Below are 14,544 nucleotides of genomic sequence, written 5' to 3'. Positions count from 1 at the left end.
CATATATGAATATGGTAAGGACACAAACATTCAGTCTCTAACAGCGGGAATGAGCAGACAGTAGGTAGTGTGACGAGGCCTGAAACAGGCCTGGAACAGTTAACTATACAGGGGCTACACAATGAAGGCCAGAAAAAGGGGAAAGAAGTGTTAGTCACTCAGTTGTGTCCATCTCTTTCCGACCCCATGGACTGTAGTCTGCCAGGCTCCTCTGTCCATGGAACTCTCCAGGCAAGAATACTGGAGTGGGGAGCCATTTCCTTCTCCAGGGGATCTTCCCAACCCAGGGACTGAACCCAAGTCTCCTGCGTTGCAGCCAGATTCTTTACCAGCTAGGCCACTGGGAAGCCCGAAAATGGGGAAAAGATGGGAAGAAAAGAGACGATGCTACCAGAGAGGACGGAGGAGGAAGAAAAACAGGGCACTAATCCCTATAAAATGTCCATAAATTCTCTGTGGATATCTTTTCAAAAGTTTCCATTTACATTATCTTCTGTCTTAAAGACAAACTTTTAGCTTTTATTAACATTTAATGCTTTTTCCCTCTCATATTCCAAAATTCTTATTTGTGAAATGTAAGGACTATTGTCCCTGAATACAAGTTTTTTGTTTTTTTTAATATTGGAGCATAGTTAATAAAACCAGAATTACTCAATTAAGTGTTTGGTTGTAACTACTGCCTAATATATTAGTATTTTTCTGCTCTTTATATCAGCAATGTATAGCATAAATGTCCTTATCTGTAGAAGTCAATTGGATTAGATGACTACTTGGCTCCCCACTAAGTCTGTAATTTGGATGTTTTCATTTGCATTCTATAAGGACTTAGAGCCTATCCTGGGGATCTACAATTTTCTTTTCTTTTCCAACAAGAATTGCAATATGAGTTCAAAATAACCAACTTATTGGAAACTAAACTAGTTGTATGTTGAATTTCTGAAAATTATTTGAAAATATTTTGAATGTACAAAGGTGGTTGAACTAGGTGAACGTCACAGTCCTTTAGATCTTAAAATTCTATATTGGCCTGTAATGAAGATTTGTTTATTTTTAATAAGAGCAAGTGTCTTTCAAGTCATGACTCTTGAAATAATCAGTTATATATTAGCATACCTTTAAAAACCTTGTTTATAATCTTCATATATTTTAAAACATTCAAACCTCTACACACTAAAAACACCAGTTTAATCAACATACACATCCAAAACTCATTGCAAAATAAGGGAAATTTAAATTATATTTCTGATGATATGAATATTACACAGGACTCAGTTAAGTGTAGGGCCACCACCACATAGAGTAGAAAATTAGTTAGGTATGTCATGGTTCTGGGCTTCCCTGGGGGCTGAGAGGTAAAGAATCTGCCTGTAGTGCAGGAGTTGAGGGTTTGACCTCTGGGTCAGGAAGATCCCCTGGAGAAGGAAATGGCAACCCATTCCAGTATTCCCGCCTGGGAAATCCCACGGACAGAGGAGCCTGGTGGGCTACAGTCCATGTGGTTGCAAAAGAGTCGGACATGACTGAGCAACTAAACAACAATGGAATTGTTCTAAGGCAACCGCAGAAGAAAAAGAGGATAAAATTATACAATATCTCAGATCTTATCGGTCATAAGCCATGTTATTCCTTCCCTCCTCTAAGAACATCTAAAATCATTTGTTCTGTTGTTTTGAATCACTGAAGCATTTTAAAGGAATCTTTCTAAAAGTAATCAAGTAATGCTCTTCCAGGGAAGTTTTCATTCTAATGTCAGAATCACTACCAACTTTCTACATCATTTTTTATTCAAAACTTTATTTTAGTTTCACAATGCAGAAATATTTTTTTGTCCAAAAATTCCCTATTTTGGCAAATGCAATAATCATTCTAATAATCACTTTTTAAGATCCTATTAAACATACATTTACTGAATTCAACAGATGTGTAAAACATACTTACAGAATAGAATGGAATATAGAATAATACGAAACCAGAATACAATGGAATATAGAATAATCCAAAACCAGAATTGTTACCTTACAGGATGGAATGCTTTTCCTTAATAAACTACCAGGGCCTGGGCATGGCAGGAGACCATGTTTTGTGAGGGAGACGTCAAGGTGGCGCTAGCAATGAAAATGGTAAGGAGGTGAATTTATTTAGAATCAATGCTTCTTTACCGGAGTTGTCTCAGATACAGGTGAATGTCTCAACTCTCTTTCTGAACAGCCTTATTAACTACAGTGTTGTCATACAGACATACAGAATTGGATGCTAAAAGCTTAAAATATTTTCTTTTCTTCATTTTCCTTCCTCCCACCATTTCCCTCAGCATCATGGGTGTTTAAAGCAATGCAAAGTGGGCCAAAAATGCCATTCTTAATGTGGGAAGAACATACTATCTAAATGTGCTCAGAAAACAAACAAGGAGAGACTTCCATGTTTAACTGTAGAAATAACCAGTTACAAGTCAGAAGAAAATGTATCTGTCCTGACACATTTCCTTTTCAGCACTGTATTCTATGCTGGCCAGAGATACAAGTTTGGGAAGAGGATTTCATGTCATTTCTTCCAACTCTGGAAACAATTCTACTGGGAGGCTCAACAGTTCAGGTAAGACTACTCATTTCATGACTGATGAATCACTGATTGCACACCTTTAAGTAAGTAAATTATTTTTCTCTAGCTGTTCAGAACCAGTAATGTGTGAAAAACATCAAGATTCCAGAGAGGAACTGGAAGAAAATAATCATGCAGATTTCATTTGTTCATTTGAAAACTGAACAAATTTAACCTATATCTTTACCTGTATCTTTCCAAGAAGTTGTTTTTATTACAACCCATGTTAATTTTCTCTTTAGAACAGGGTCCAAAACTGCAAATCTGAGACAATGAGGCTAAGACACACTTCCAGTAGTGATTCTTCAATTGAAGAAAAATTCAAGGAAGTATGCTTATTCATATGATACAGTAACACAAATATTCCTGACAGAACCTTCCACTAATACAGGAGATTTAATTATATATATTCCATTGTGACATTACTCCTTCTTATAACACGCTTTTGCAAAAAGAAAAAGGTTCAGTACTTTAATAAGGTCTTTTTCTTTCAATGTTACCAGCCCATCCATTGCTGCAACATAAAGATGTGGTATGAAGAATTTCCCATCTCAAAGAATGCCTTGTATAGCCATCAGCAAAGTAGGCACACTCTGGGAGGCCAGCCAGGATGTGGGAATGGCCTCCTATAAAACCGAGTTTGTATATGAACATTAAAACGTAATTTTACCTGTATTTGCAGTCATTTTATATTTACTAAACGCTCTCTAGCCTTCAAGAACACAATCCTAAAATTCGAGGAATTCTTCCCTTGTCCCATTTTTGCAAAGAAAGGAAAAATAGATTCTAAAACAAATTTCCGAATTTTCTGGCAATAGTTTAAGTACATTTTTGGAGGTGTTTTAATACTTTTCTTTGGTTAGAAAAAGTTCACGCAAACCAAATAAAAAAATTCTACAGCGTGCCCTGGAAGCTCAATTTTAATACATCCCGGGGCTGTTCTAGCGCCGTCGGATTTTTACACCATGGAAATAGAAAATATTAACCAGAGAAATAACAGGCAGGTTTTCAGGAGAGTTGACAAGGTTGGAATGAAGCTACCCAGCAAGCCAGAGAGTTGTCGAAGCCGCACTTCGGATTCGTGGGTTCCCATTTCTTCCCACCTTCCTATGCCAGGGCGGTGGTGGAGAGGGGGCAAGATGGGCGAAGCAGAGATTCACAAGGACTGCCAGTTTCTCTTCCAGCCCCGCGCACCTGCCAGCCCTCCCCCCTCGCCCCCGGCTTCGCGGCCGCAGCCAACTTCCCGCAGGACCCGGGGGCCGGCCGACCCGGGGGTGGGGGGTGGGGGCGGCACCTGGCTCCCGGCCTCGGGCCGGCGGGGGCGGGGCGAGCCAGGAGCCCAGATCGGTGGGCCAAGCGTGCTATTTTTTAAAAGTCAGCCTCCCGGGGGATGTTGGATTTGGCGGGGCGTGCTCTTTGAAATACTATATTGGGAACCTCACACATTAAACAATTTTTTTTTTTTTAATTGCAAACCTTCCCAGTTCACCCGGCAGCTGGCAAGCCTCCCCTCTCTCCTGCCCGCCACCCCCGTCTTCTTCCTTCCCGCCCCTTCTCCCCGCCGGGCTCGCGGGAGCCGCCCCCTCCCAGGCGCCCGTTTGGTTCCTCCCAGCTGCCGCGTGAATGGGCCGCCCTCCGGGTTCCGTGGGGCGGGGGCGGCGGGAAGAGGCCGAGCCCGGGCCCCGGCGGCCGCCGCCCCCGCCCCCGCCCCGCGGCGGCCCACGCCGGGATCTGCGTCACTCGGCCGCGCGTGGGCGGGAGCCGGAGCGGCGCATGTAGCAAGAGCGGAATCTCCCAGCGTGACAGCGCGCGGGGGGTGGAGGCGGCGGAGGCGGGCGGGGGAGGGGGGTGCCGCGCGCGAGGGGAGGGGAGGGGCGGGGAGGGGAGTAGGGGGGAGGGCGCAGCGGGGGAGGCGCCGCCGCCTCAGCCGCCCGCGCGCCCGAGTCGGGAGGAGCCGCCGCCGCCGCCGCCGCCGCCGCCACCGCGGCAGAGCGAGTGCCGTCGGGGCTGGCGGGCGGGAAGGAGCCGCGGGCCCGAGCTGGAGGGGGGGAGTAGGGAGAGCGCGCCCACCACCTTCCCTTCCCCCCACCTCGATGGGAGCGGGGGCGTCCCGGCCGCCGCAGCCGACCGAGGAGACCGAGCCGGGGGCCGTCACTTCGGAGTTGGGGCTGAGGCGTCCTCTGGGGAGAGCGCGCCAAGACCGCTGCAGCAGCTGGCCGAGTACGTACCGACTAGCTGTCCGCCAAGTGCCAAATGCCTCAATGCTCGGGCGAACTTGGGGCGGCGGAGTCGCCGGGCTGCGCCGGCACTTGGGGGGGCGGGCGTCCAGGGCCGCGGGCCCGGCGCGGCCGCCGCCGGAAGGAGAGGGCGGCCTCGGGCTCTTGTGGACGATTCCCGAAGAGAATCGGTGCGCAGGGGCAGCGAGAAGAGGGCGAGCCGGGCTGCGGGGCCGACCTGTGCGTTCCGCTCCCAGAAAGCCGGGGGTGCGGCGTCCACTTTTCTGACCCGGCTGTGGCCGTCGCGCGCGGCGCTGAGCGCTCGTGGGTTGTGCGCGGTGGGAGCGCGCGCCGGCCCCGGAGTTTTGCAGCCTCTTTCCGCAGAGGCAGAGTCTTTTTGTTGGTTTGTTTACTTTAGAGTCTTAATTTTCGTCCTGAGTATCCTCTCTTTCGGAATGTAGTCGTTTTCTTTTTAAAGGCGGAAGGAGAATTTTGCTTTAAAGTGGCTTACAGAAACTTGGCACCGAGGTGAGATGGAAGCGAGAGACTCATTTGTGCTCGCTAAGGCCGAGTATGGAATTTGCCAACACATGTGGGACATACAAGCCTTGGATGCAGAAGTCTGTGACCTTATTTATGGAGAAACGTTGCGAGGGCAGTCAAGTGCTTTGGGACTGCAACTTCGCGGTTCATAAGGCTCAGATGTGAAAGGACACTTCCGAGTGAGCCTAAATTTTGTAAGATCTTGGGCGAAAGGATAATTGAATTGGAATATGCATTTAGAGGTTCTGCAGACCAAGTTCTGCAGCAGGTGATCAGGAGAAATCCTTGACTTGCATATACTTAATTCCTCACTCAGAGAGATTCGGGAGGCAGGGAAAATTTGGGGGTAGCTGTCAATTTAAAATTTCCTCCAGAAAGAGTTGGTTTGGAGTAACCTGTCACTACCAATTGGTTTGCCAGTGACATGTCTGCAAACTTAAGGAGTGCAAAGATCAGAGCTGAGAGGGAAATACTCAGATCTTGTTTAAAAATATTTTGGCAGTTTTAATAGATAATATTAGATTGCATAGGAACAGTGAAACAGAATTTTAAAAAGATTAGTCACGTAGGAAATGCTAGGCTGTTTTGTTGGAGAAGTGTGCACACAATGAAATACCTTCTTAGATTTTCACTTTTTTGAAAAATTTGCCTGTAAACCATACCAGATTATGACATGTCGGAATTTATGTGTGGGTTTTAAGAAGGAGTAGTGGGAGAAAAGATGCATAGGATTTACTTTCTCTATTTTGGATGGGAACTCATGTTTTCCAGAAGACCTTAAAAAGCTGCTTCTAGTCCAGCCTAAGGGCCAAAGTGTCTCTTAGATTCAGGGGTATTCTTTTTCCTCCATTTTCCAGTACTTGAAACATTTAATACTGTCTTTTCGTTAAGTTTTAAGAATTATATTCTCCTTGTAGGTATTATTGTGCATGTTAGGATTCTCTTTGGAGAAGGAAATGGCAACCCACTCCAGTATTCTCGCCTCGAGAATCCCACGGACAGAGAAGCCTGGTGGCTACAGTCCATGGGGTCACAAAGAGTTGGACACGACTGAGTGACTGAGCAGCAGGATTCTCTTCAGAGTTTATATATATCTGCAAGGTCAGCCTACTTTATTTCTGTTTGGGTATTAGTTATTGGGAAATCAGATCATGAAAGAAAATACCAAAGAACCATTGGAAGGTTTCTCGTTTTAATTTTATTATTTTTAGCAGCTTGCACAAAAGTTAATATGCCAGCCTGGTATTAGGAAAATTTTGTTTTCCTTGGCTCTGGTGATTTCCTATTATGTGTGAGTAAATCAGTGATAATAATAAAAACATTGAGGCATTGTAGATTTTGATTTCATTCTTCCTGCTAATTATGGATGTAGCGAACATGACAGAAATCCTTAGGAATACTGTAGCCGATACAAGGAAATTTAGTGAGCTTATATAGCTAATAAGTAATTTGCTATATCCAGTGGATATATCTTTCCTTGTTTGAGAATTAACAAAATTAAATAATCTCGGTTAAATTAATGAAAAATTTTCCTTTTTTGTTGACTAGTAAAATCCATTGCCCTGTAGAAAATTAATATATTTCCATTCTCCTTGTTATTTGGAAAATCAGTTAAAGCATTAGGTATTTTCTTTTAATCACATTTTAAGAGCATATTGGCTTATTATTAAAGATTTTGGGGATTTGTACCATGGCTGTTTTGAGAGAAAAAATTATAATGTATGACAAAGTGGCAGAGACCTTTGAAGAATTTATTGCATGAACGTTAAATATTTAAAGTAAAAAATGGTTGCATGGCAACAGAAGTATGTCAGGTTTTTGTGTCTGTTAACCTAGACTCTGTCCTAATACTTGGGCTTCGTCTGGTCCAGTATAAGTCTAATTGTTTTTGTTGATGCTATGCATGTACATTATTGGGAATAAAAGCTTTGTAAAATTTACCCTTAAATGTGAAGCGTATTCTGGATACCACAGAAGTATGATACATTTAATGTTACTTCCATGGAAATGACCATTTTAAAATACTTTTTGAACAGGTTAAGATCTTCCTTAGTATCATCGTCTTTGTATGCATATTTCATAAAGTTTGTTAAAAATAATAAGGAATAAATAATGCCCACTTAAGCTTAATATAAGGTTCCTAGCCCCTTTGCTTTGGATTTAGTTTTAACTGTTTCGTTCATTCCTTTTAGTAGAATGAAGACTAGTACAGTTCTTATATTAAATGCAAATTTGCCTTTTGATCTGACATTTTCAATAACTAGTGCAATAGTAGAATATACTCTCTTAAATATGAAACAAGTGGGAAGTTGATGTTAGAGAAGTTGATGTTGGGGAAAAAATAGTAATCCTTGTCAGAATTCTTACAGCTAAAATGTACCATTAAGCTTTCAAATAGTTTATTTATCAATACCTTGTGTTTAGAGAGTTGCATCTTAATTTGTAGTATATATTGATTTAATTTTTAAAGAGGAATTTCTGAAATAAATAAAATTTTATATGTACTGTGTGCACACCACATGCTCAGAAGCCACTTAATGTTTGGTGACTAACTTGACTGTTAATTGATTGAAGAATTTCCAGTCATTATATGAAATACTAGTGTTTACCTGTTGTTATCACAGTTAATGCATACTTATTATTTAATTGCAAAAAATAAATCTGATTTTTCTAATAAATTTAAGCTTACACCTTGAATAATTAAAATTTTAAGAGATTTATATGAAATTTTTTCCAGCTTCATTCAGAATTCAGAAAAAAATCAGTAGGCGAGAACATTTTAAGTTTGCTAAATTATTGTTAATGTATTAGAAGATATATGTTTAATTCATAGATATTACAGTAATAAGTTCGAAAAATATCTTTTTTTTGGCTTTTAAAAAAATATTTATTTTTAACTGGAGGATAATTGCTTTACAGTATTATGTTGGTTTCTTAAAAATACCTTGCCTTAAGATATATTCCTGAATGCTTAATAATAAATATTCCTGGTTAAATCATTTGATACTTGAAACACATACATAGGACCACCCTGCAATCTTAAATAACCCATGTGTAACTAAGCCACACTTAGTTATTTTAGGTTGAGTTCTGGGACTAGGAAAAAAAAAATTCAAATAATTCACTCCTAGGCTTAAGGGTCATCCAGATTCTGGCTTGTCTTTTCAATCTCAACCTGTAAAGTACCCATTGCACCCTCTCCCCAGGCTCCTATACCTTCAGGCTGTGTGTGCTTAGTCACTCCATCATGTCCAACTCTTTGCCATCCTGCAGACTATAGCCTGCCAGGTTCATCTGTCCATGGAATTCTTCAGGCAAGAATACTGGAGTGGGTAGCCATTCACTTCTCCAGGGGATCTTCCAGGAATCAAACCTGTGTCTCCTGCATTGCAGGCAGATTCTTTACCATCTGAGCAACCAGAGAAACCATGCCTTCAGGCTACATTCTCCCAAACCTGGCCTTACCTCAGATGTTTTAAATGTAGCCACCCGCTTCAGATTTCCTGTTTCCTTCCTTGCCATTTCCTGTCTCTGCCTTTCATTCCCTTAGTGTGTACCCGGTCTCATCTAGGTGGTAGAGGAAAACAATCTGGTGGAACTGATTCACCTTAATCTGTAAATGACTCATGAGCTAACTCTTCCCAAGTGTTTTCGCATTTTTTTTTAGAAGCCTGGAAGAGATTGGTGTTAACTTAGATAATTTCACAGTAAAACTTTCAGGCTGTGTTGGGAGGCAGGAATTGATAGTCCTCTGCATAAGTCAGATTTTACTAGAATTTTGCCCTTGGTTTCTCCCCACTCCTGAAAGAGTCTCTTTTTTGGAATGCCGTAGACCTCACAGAAGTGTGTGTATACATTTGTATATTTCCTGCATCATGAAGAGGAGTATTCCAGAGTAGTGTTTTTTAATCCATTTGAATCTAATGATCGTTAATAAGATTGATATTTGTTATCTGGAGATGACATTTTAATTCATAGAAATCAAGAGGGAAAAGACCTAGGATCTCTCATGATTGAAATTGACTTCTTAAAATGCTGCTGTTGGGGCTAGGCTAATAATGATGTATTCTGGTAAAGGGAGCTTATCTGGCCATCTTATGGGAATCCACCATATAATTAAAGAAAGGGGAAGTACTGAGGATGAGGGAATGAGAAAGATGGTAGGTAAAGTAGCAGGACTTACTAGATTGGACACCAGTTAACACAGAGGGGATGCCTTTTGGAATACAAAGTGAAAGTCCCTCAGTTGTGTCCGACTCTTTGCGACCCCATGAACTATAGAGTCCATGGAATTGTCCAGGCCAGAATACTGGAATGGGCAGCCTTTCCCTTCTCCAGGATATATTCCCAACCCAGGGTCGAGTCCAGGTCTCCCGCATTATAGGCAGATTCTTTACCAGCTGAGCCACAAGGGAGGCCCAGGAATACTGGAGTGGGTAGTCTATCCCTCCTCCAGCGAATCTTCCAGACCCAGGAATCAAACCGGAGTCTCCTGCATTGCAGGCATTCTTTACCAGATGAGCTACCAGGGAAGCCCTGATTTATAAAAGGAGGCTGCTAATCAGAGTCTGACTCAAATGTTGGGTTTCATTCAACAGAGGCTTTTAACAGAGATGTTATTCCTCTTTGAATACTTAGATTAGAGGGATAAAAGCTGAATGAGACTCTAGTCCCTACATCTTGCATGCTAAGTTACTTCATTCGTGTCAGACTTTGCAACCCTATGGACTGTAGCCCTCCAGGGTCCTCTGTCCAAGGCAAGAATACTGGAGTAGGTTGTCATGCCCTCCTGCAGGGGCTCTTCCTGACCCAAGGACCAAACCCACCTCTCCTGCATTGATTGGCAGGCAGGTTCTTTACTGCTAAACTATGAGCTTCTGCCATCGAGGAGCTTAAAGCCTGAGGTAATCTGTTCTACCAGGCCGTGTAAGTTTGCTGCTCTGTTCCATGGCTCCTTATGTTTAATACTTAGCATAGCATTTAGCATAGTGTTTAAGTGTGTGCTTGCTTCTCTGTCTTCTGGTTCTTAACTGTCTGTGAAGAACCACTGGAGCAACGTCCAGTGTTTGGCACAAGCATCAGAGGAAAGTTAAGGGCTACAGAGGAAGATGGATAGGTCTAGGATACCTGTATGAGTTGTTTGGATTTTTTCCTCCATCCAGTGGGGAAATTTGCATACATGAGTAAAGAGCCACATCTGTACTTCAGGATAATGAAGTCGACATTTCAGTATGGCATATTTTGAAGGTGAGGAGGCTGTTTTCAAAGTTGGGGCAAGAAGCAAGGGGAAAATTAGAATCAGGTGCTTTTGAGGCGGAGAAAAAGGTTGGTGATGTGGCCTAAGGACATGTAGATTTGAAGAAGGAAGAGGAAAACAAAAGCATGAGTGGATAAAGAAGATACACACGCTGGAATATTATTCAGCCATAAAAAAAATTCTGCCATTTGCAACAACATGGATAGAATTGGATGGTATTCAGGCAGAGAATGACAAATACTATATAATATCACTTACATGTGGAATTTTAAAAATAAAACTAGTGAATATAACAAAAACAAATAGACTCACAAATATATAACAAACTAGTGATTTCCACCTGGAAAAGGGAAAAACGGACGGGCAAGATAGGAGTAAGGGATTAAGAGGTACAAACTTCTATGTATAAAATAAATAAGCTACAAGGATATATTGTACAGCACAGGAAATAAAGCCAGTATTTTATAATGACTATAAAAGAAATGCTGTGCTGTGCTTAGTCGTGTCCAGCTCTTTGCCATCCCATGGACTGTAGCCCACCAAGCTCCTCTGTCCATGGGAATCTCCAGGCAAGAATACTGGAGTGGGTTGCCATGCCCTCCTCCAGGGATCTTCCCAACCCTGGAAGGGATCAAACCCATGTCTCCCGCATTGCCAGCAGATTCTTTACTGTCTGAGCCACCAGGGAAGCCCATGAATACTGGAGTAGGTAGCCTATCCTTTCTCCAGGGGGTCTTCCTGACCCAGGAATTGAACTGGGGTCTCCTGCATTGCAGGCAGATTCTTTATCAGCTGAGCCATTAGGGAAGCCCAGAAAAGAAATATGACCTTTAAAAATTGTGAATCATTAAAAAGAAAATTGTGAATCGTTATATTGTACACCTGAATCTTTTGTATAATATTATACATTAACTATCACAATAAAATTAAAAAAAAATAAATCCTTTTATTAATCCAGAAAACTGAAAGAGTAGTGGTGCAACTAAAAGTAATGAGAGCTGGGAAGAATAGATTTGGGAATCTGGAAGAAGGGAGGAAAATTACAGCACATACTTGCTTTTTGGCTTACCAGATTTGAGAAGTTTGACAGCATCCAATGTGAAATGCTGAATTATCAGAAAAACAGTTTGGGTTCTCACAAGATCACTTTCTAAATTTAAAAAAAAAAAATAGCAAGTACTCATTAAGTTTGCTTTTTTATCAATGGAGAATACTTTGACAACTTGAATTTGATCACAGTATTAAGTGAGATTTTATTAAATCACAAAGTTCTTTTTTTTATCTTTGCAAAGTAGATGTATACGTGCGAGTCAGTGTTTGGTGTGCGTTTGGATTTGAGAGCAATTGGCAGTGACTTCATGAACCACTGGTCCAAGGTACAGATAGCGGTTTGGAGGTCAGTCTGCTATAGGTAATATTGAAGCCTAGGAGTGGACGGAGATCATCAGGGGAGAATATGGAAAGATAGTAGAAATGGGATCTAATAAAAAAATTTGGAGAATTCCTGCACTTAGAATAGAGTAAGGGAAGGCAGCATAACATAGTAAAAAAAAAGTCAGGTGAAGAGCATTTCAAGGAGTGATGTCAAACTGCAGAGAGGTTAAAGAGAAAAGCTGGTGATCACTCAGTAGTTACTTGGGAGCTTTGATGGAGGAGTTGGGACAGAAGGCAGGCTGAAGCTTCTTGGACTAGATTGAGGCAGGTTTGAAGGAATGGTTCTTCTTTTTCCTTGTGACCATTAAACACCTCTGTCTTAACCCTAAATCCCCACATCCCAGCTTGGAGAAAGAGAAATTTTATTTCCCATATTTATACTGAGTTCTGTGTTTTGGTTCAAGGACAAAGCAGGAGTTGACCAGTAAAGTTTTTGGAGCCAAACCAGCTCCTTACTTCACTTAGCATAGTTTAAATCTTGGCAGATGACTGATCCTACCCCAGAAGGAGCCAAAGTGAGTTTGTCGTTAAAAGGTTCTGGAACAAATTATTACCATTTAAAATAGATCATTGAATAGCAAACAACAACAAATGGCCTTAAATGAATCCACTGTTTGATTCCTCTTCCTTTGGGACTAACTGGGCTGAAGAACATTTAAGCTGGTGCAAGTGGAGGTTTGCTGTATATAGGCAGCAGGCCTTTGGTTTAGCTTCTGAATGCAGTAAAAATGGGTAACTGATTTCTCTTAATTGTGGAATTCATAAAAAGGTCAGACTCAGCATGGTTGTTCCAGCATCTCTTGCAAAGGCCAGGTAACTGGAGTTGGCAGCTGAGCAGACTTGCTGTGCTGTTAGCTGCCTATGTTATGTTGCATTGTATTAGAATCCTTTTGTATTCACTTCCGATTGGAGAAATGCAGCTTTCTTTTGACTTATTTGACCTTCATGTTGAAGCAAGAATAGACACAGAGTTTGTAAAAACAGAAAATCTTGTCTTATAAAAATTTTCTTTTAAATCAAATTAATGTATGAAGTGGTGGATGTTTAAATGATCACAACAGGCTTTATGAGAAACTGAAATGTGCTCTTAAAGGAATAAAGCTTAGGGAGAAAACTCCTTTCCCAGCGCTAAGTGTGGGCCTTTAGCAAGTCTCCTGGGACTCTAAATAGTTCACTTATTTATCTTTCATCTGGTGTCTTGACTTTGGAAATGTACACTTGGTCTTGTCAGTCCTTGTGGAGATGTTATAATGGTAACTACTTTCTTACTGGAACATAAGAGCTTTCTCTTAGGAAACTAGGGGGTTTCCTTTTTTTTTTTTTCTGGGTAAAAATGACAAAGGATAAAAATTGAAAATTAATATTTTCTAAAACCGTTGCCTATCTCAGAAGAATAAAGCCTAAGTTTGAGTTTTGAGTTCTCTTTTTCTTAAATTTCTCTTTTATATTTGTCCATGATATATACTTTGTTATTGCTCATAAAAAGATTCAAGAACTCTGTTCTAGATTTTCTCAGGTAATTTTTAGTTTACTCCATAATTTGGGGGAGTATAGATGGTGAGGTCATTGATGACAACATGAATCTTGCAAGGTTACAGCCCTTTTATAAAAAAGCTTTTGCGTGTGTATGTGCATACATACATATTTATGTGTATGTATGGCTTAAAGCTCAACATTCAGAAAACTAAGATCATGGCATCTGGTCCCATCACTTCATGGGAAATAGATGGGGAAACAGTGGAAACAGTGTCAGACTTTATTTTTGGGGGCTCCAAAATCAATGCAGATGGTGACTGCAGCCATGAAATTAAAAGACACTTACTCCTTGGAAGGAAAGTTATGACCAAACTAGATAGCATATTCAAAAGCAGAGACGTTACTTTGCCAACAAAGGTCCGTCTAGTCAAGGCTATGGTTTTTCCAGTGGTCATGTATGGATGTGAGAGTTAGACTGTGAAGAAAGCTGAGTGCTGAAGAATTGATGCTTTTGAACTGTGGTGTTGGAGAAAACTCTTGAGAGTCCCTTGGACTGCAAGGAGATCAGTCCTGGGTGTTCATTGGAAGGACTGATGCTAAAGCTGATACTCCAATACTTTGGCCACCTCATGCAAAGAGTTGACTCATTGGAGAAGACTGTGATGCTGGCAGGGATTGGGGGCAGGAGGAGAAGGGGACGACAGAGGATGAGATGGCTGGATGGCATCACCGACTTGATGGACGTGGGTTTGGGTGAACTCCGGGAGTTGGTGATGGACAGGGAGGCCTGGCGTGCTGCAGTTCATGGGGTCGCAAAGAGTCGGACACAACTGAGCGACTGAACTGATAGATATTTTTGTGCGTGTATACTCTGGAGTTGAAAGCCTGTGGAATTATTGCATTAAGTGTATGAAGGGAAAATGGGTTTCCTTCCCTCTATCTCATACGCTTTCTAGAAACCCTTCTATTTAGTATAATATTGTTCAATATAGACTTGAACTTGCGTCTGTAACTCCCCAG

The 14,544-nt window shown here is 41.6% G+C and overlaps 1 protein-coding gene across 4 annotated transcripts in view; it reads left to right on the top strand.

Moving 5' to 3' along the window:
- The first annotated feature begins 4,522 nt into the window (after positions 1–4,522).
- The window catches only part of NAB1 (NGFI-A binding protein 1), a 54,530-nt gene continuing 44,508 nt past the window's right edge, over positions 4,523–14,544 (top strand). For 2 of the 4 annotated variants that reach the window (XM_055571922.1, XM_055571923.1), the window contains exon 1: positions 4,523–4,818. The gene's annotated coding sequence lies outside the window, so the exon portion shown is untranslated. Of the gene's footprint in view, positions 4,819–6,274; positions 6,459–14,544 lie in introns of all 4 variants that reach the window. The other 2 variants (XM_055571921.1, XM_055571920.1) reach the window with 2 other exon arrangements.

The sequence above is a fragment of the Bubalus kerabau genome, chromosome 3, assembly GCF_029407905.1.
Source record: "Bubalus kerabau isolate K-KA32 ecotype Philippines breed swamp buffalo chromosome 3, PCC_UOA_SB_1v2, whole genome shotgun sequence".
NCBI lineage: Eukaryota > Metazoa > Chordata > Mammalia > Artiodactyla > Bovidae > Bubalus > Bubalus kerabau.
The sequence above is the reverse complement of the archived record's forward strand: the minus strand, read 5'-3'. Positions and strand labels throughout refer to the sequence as shown.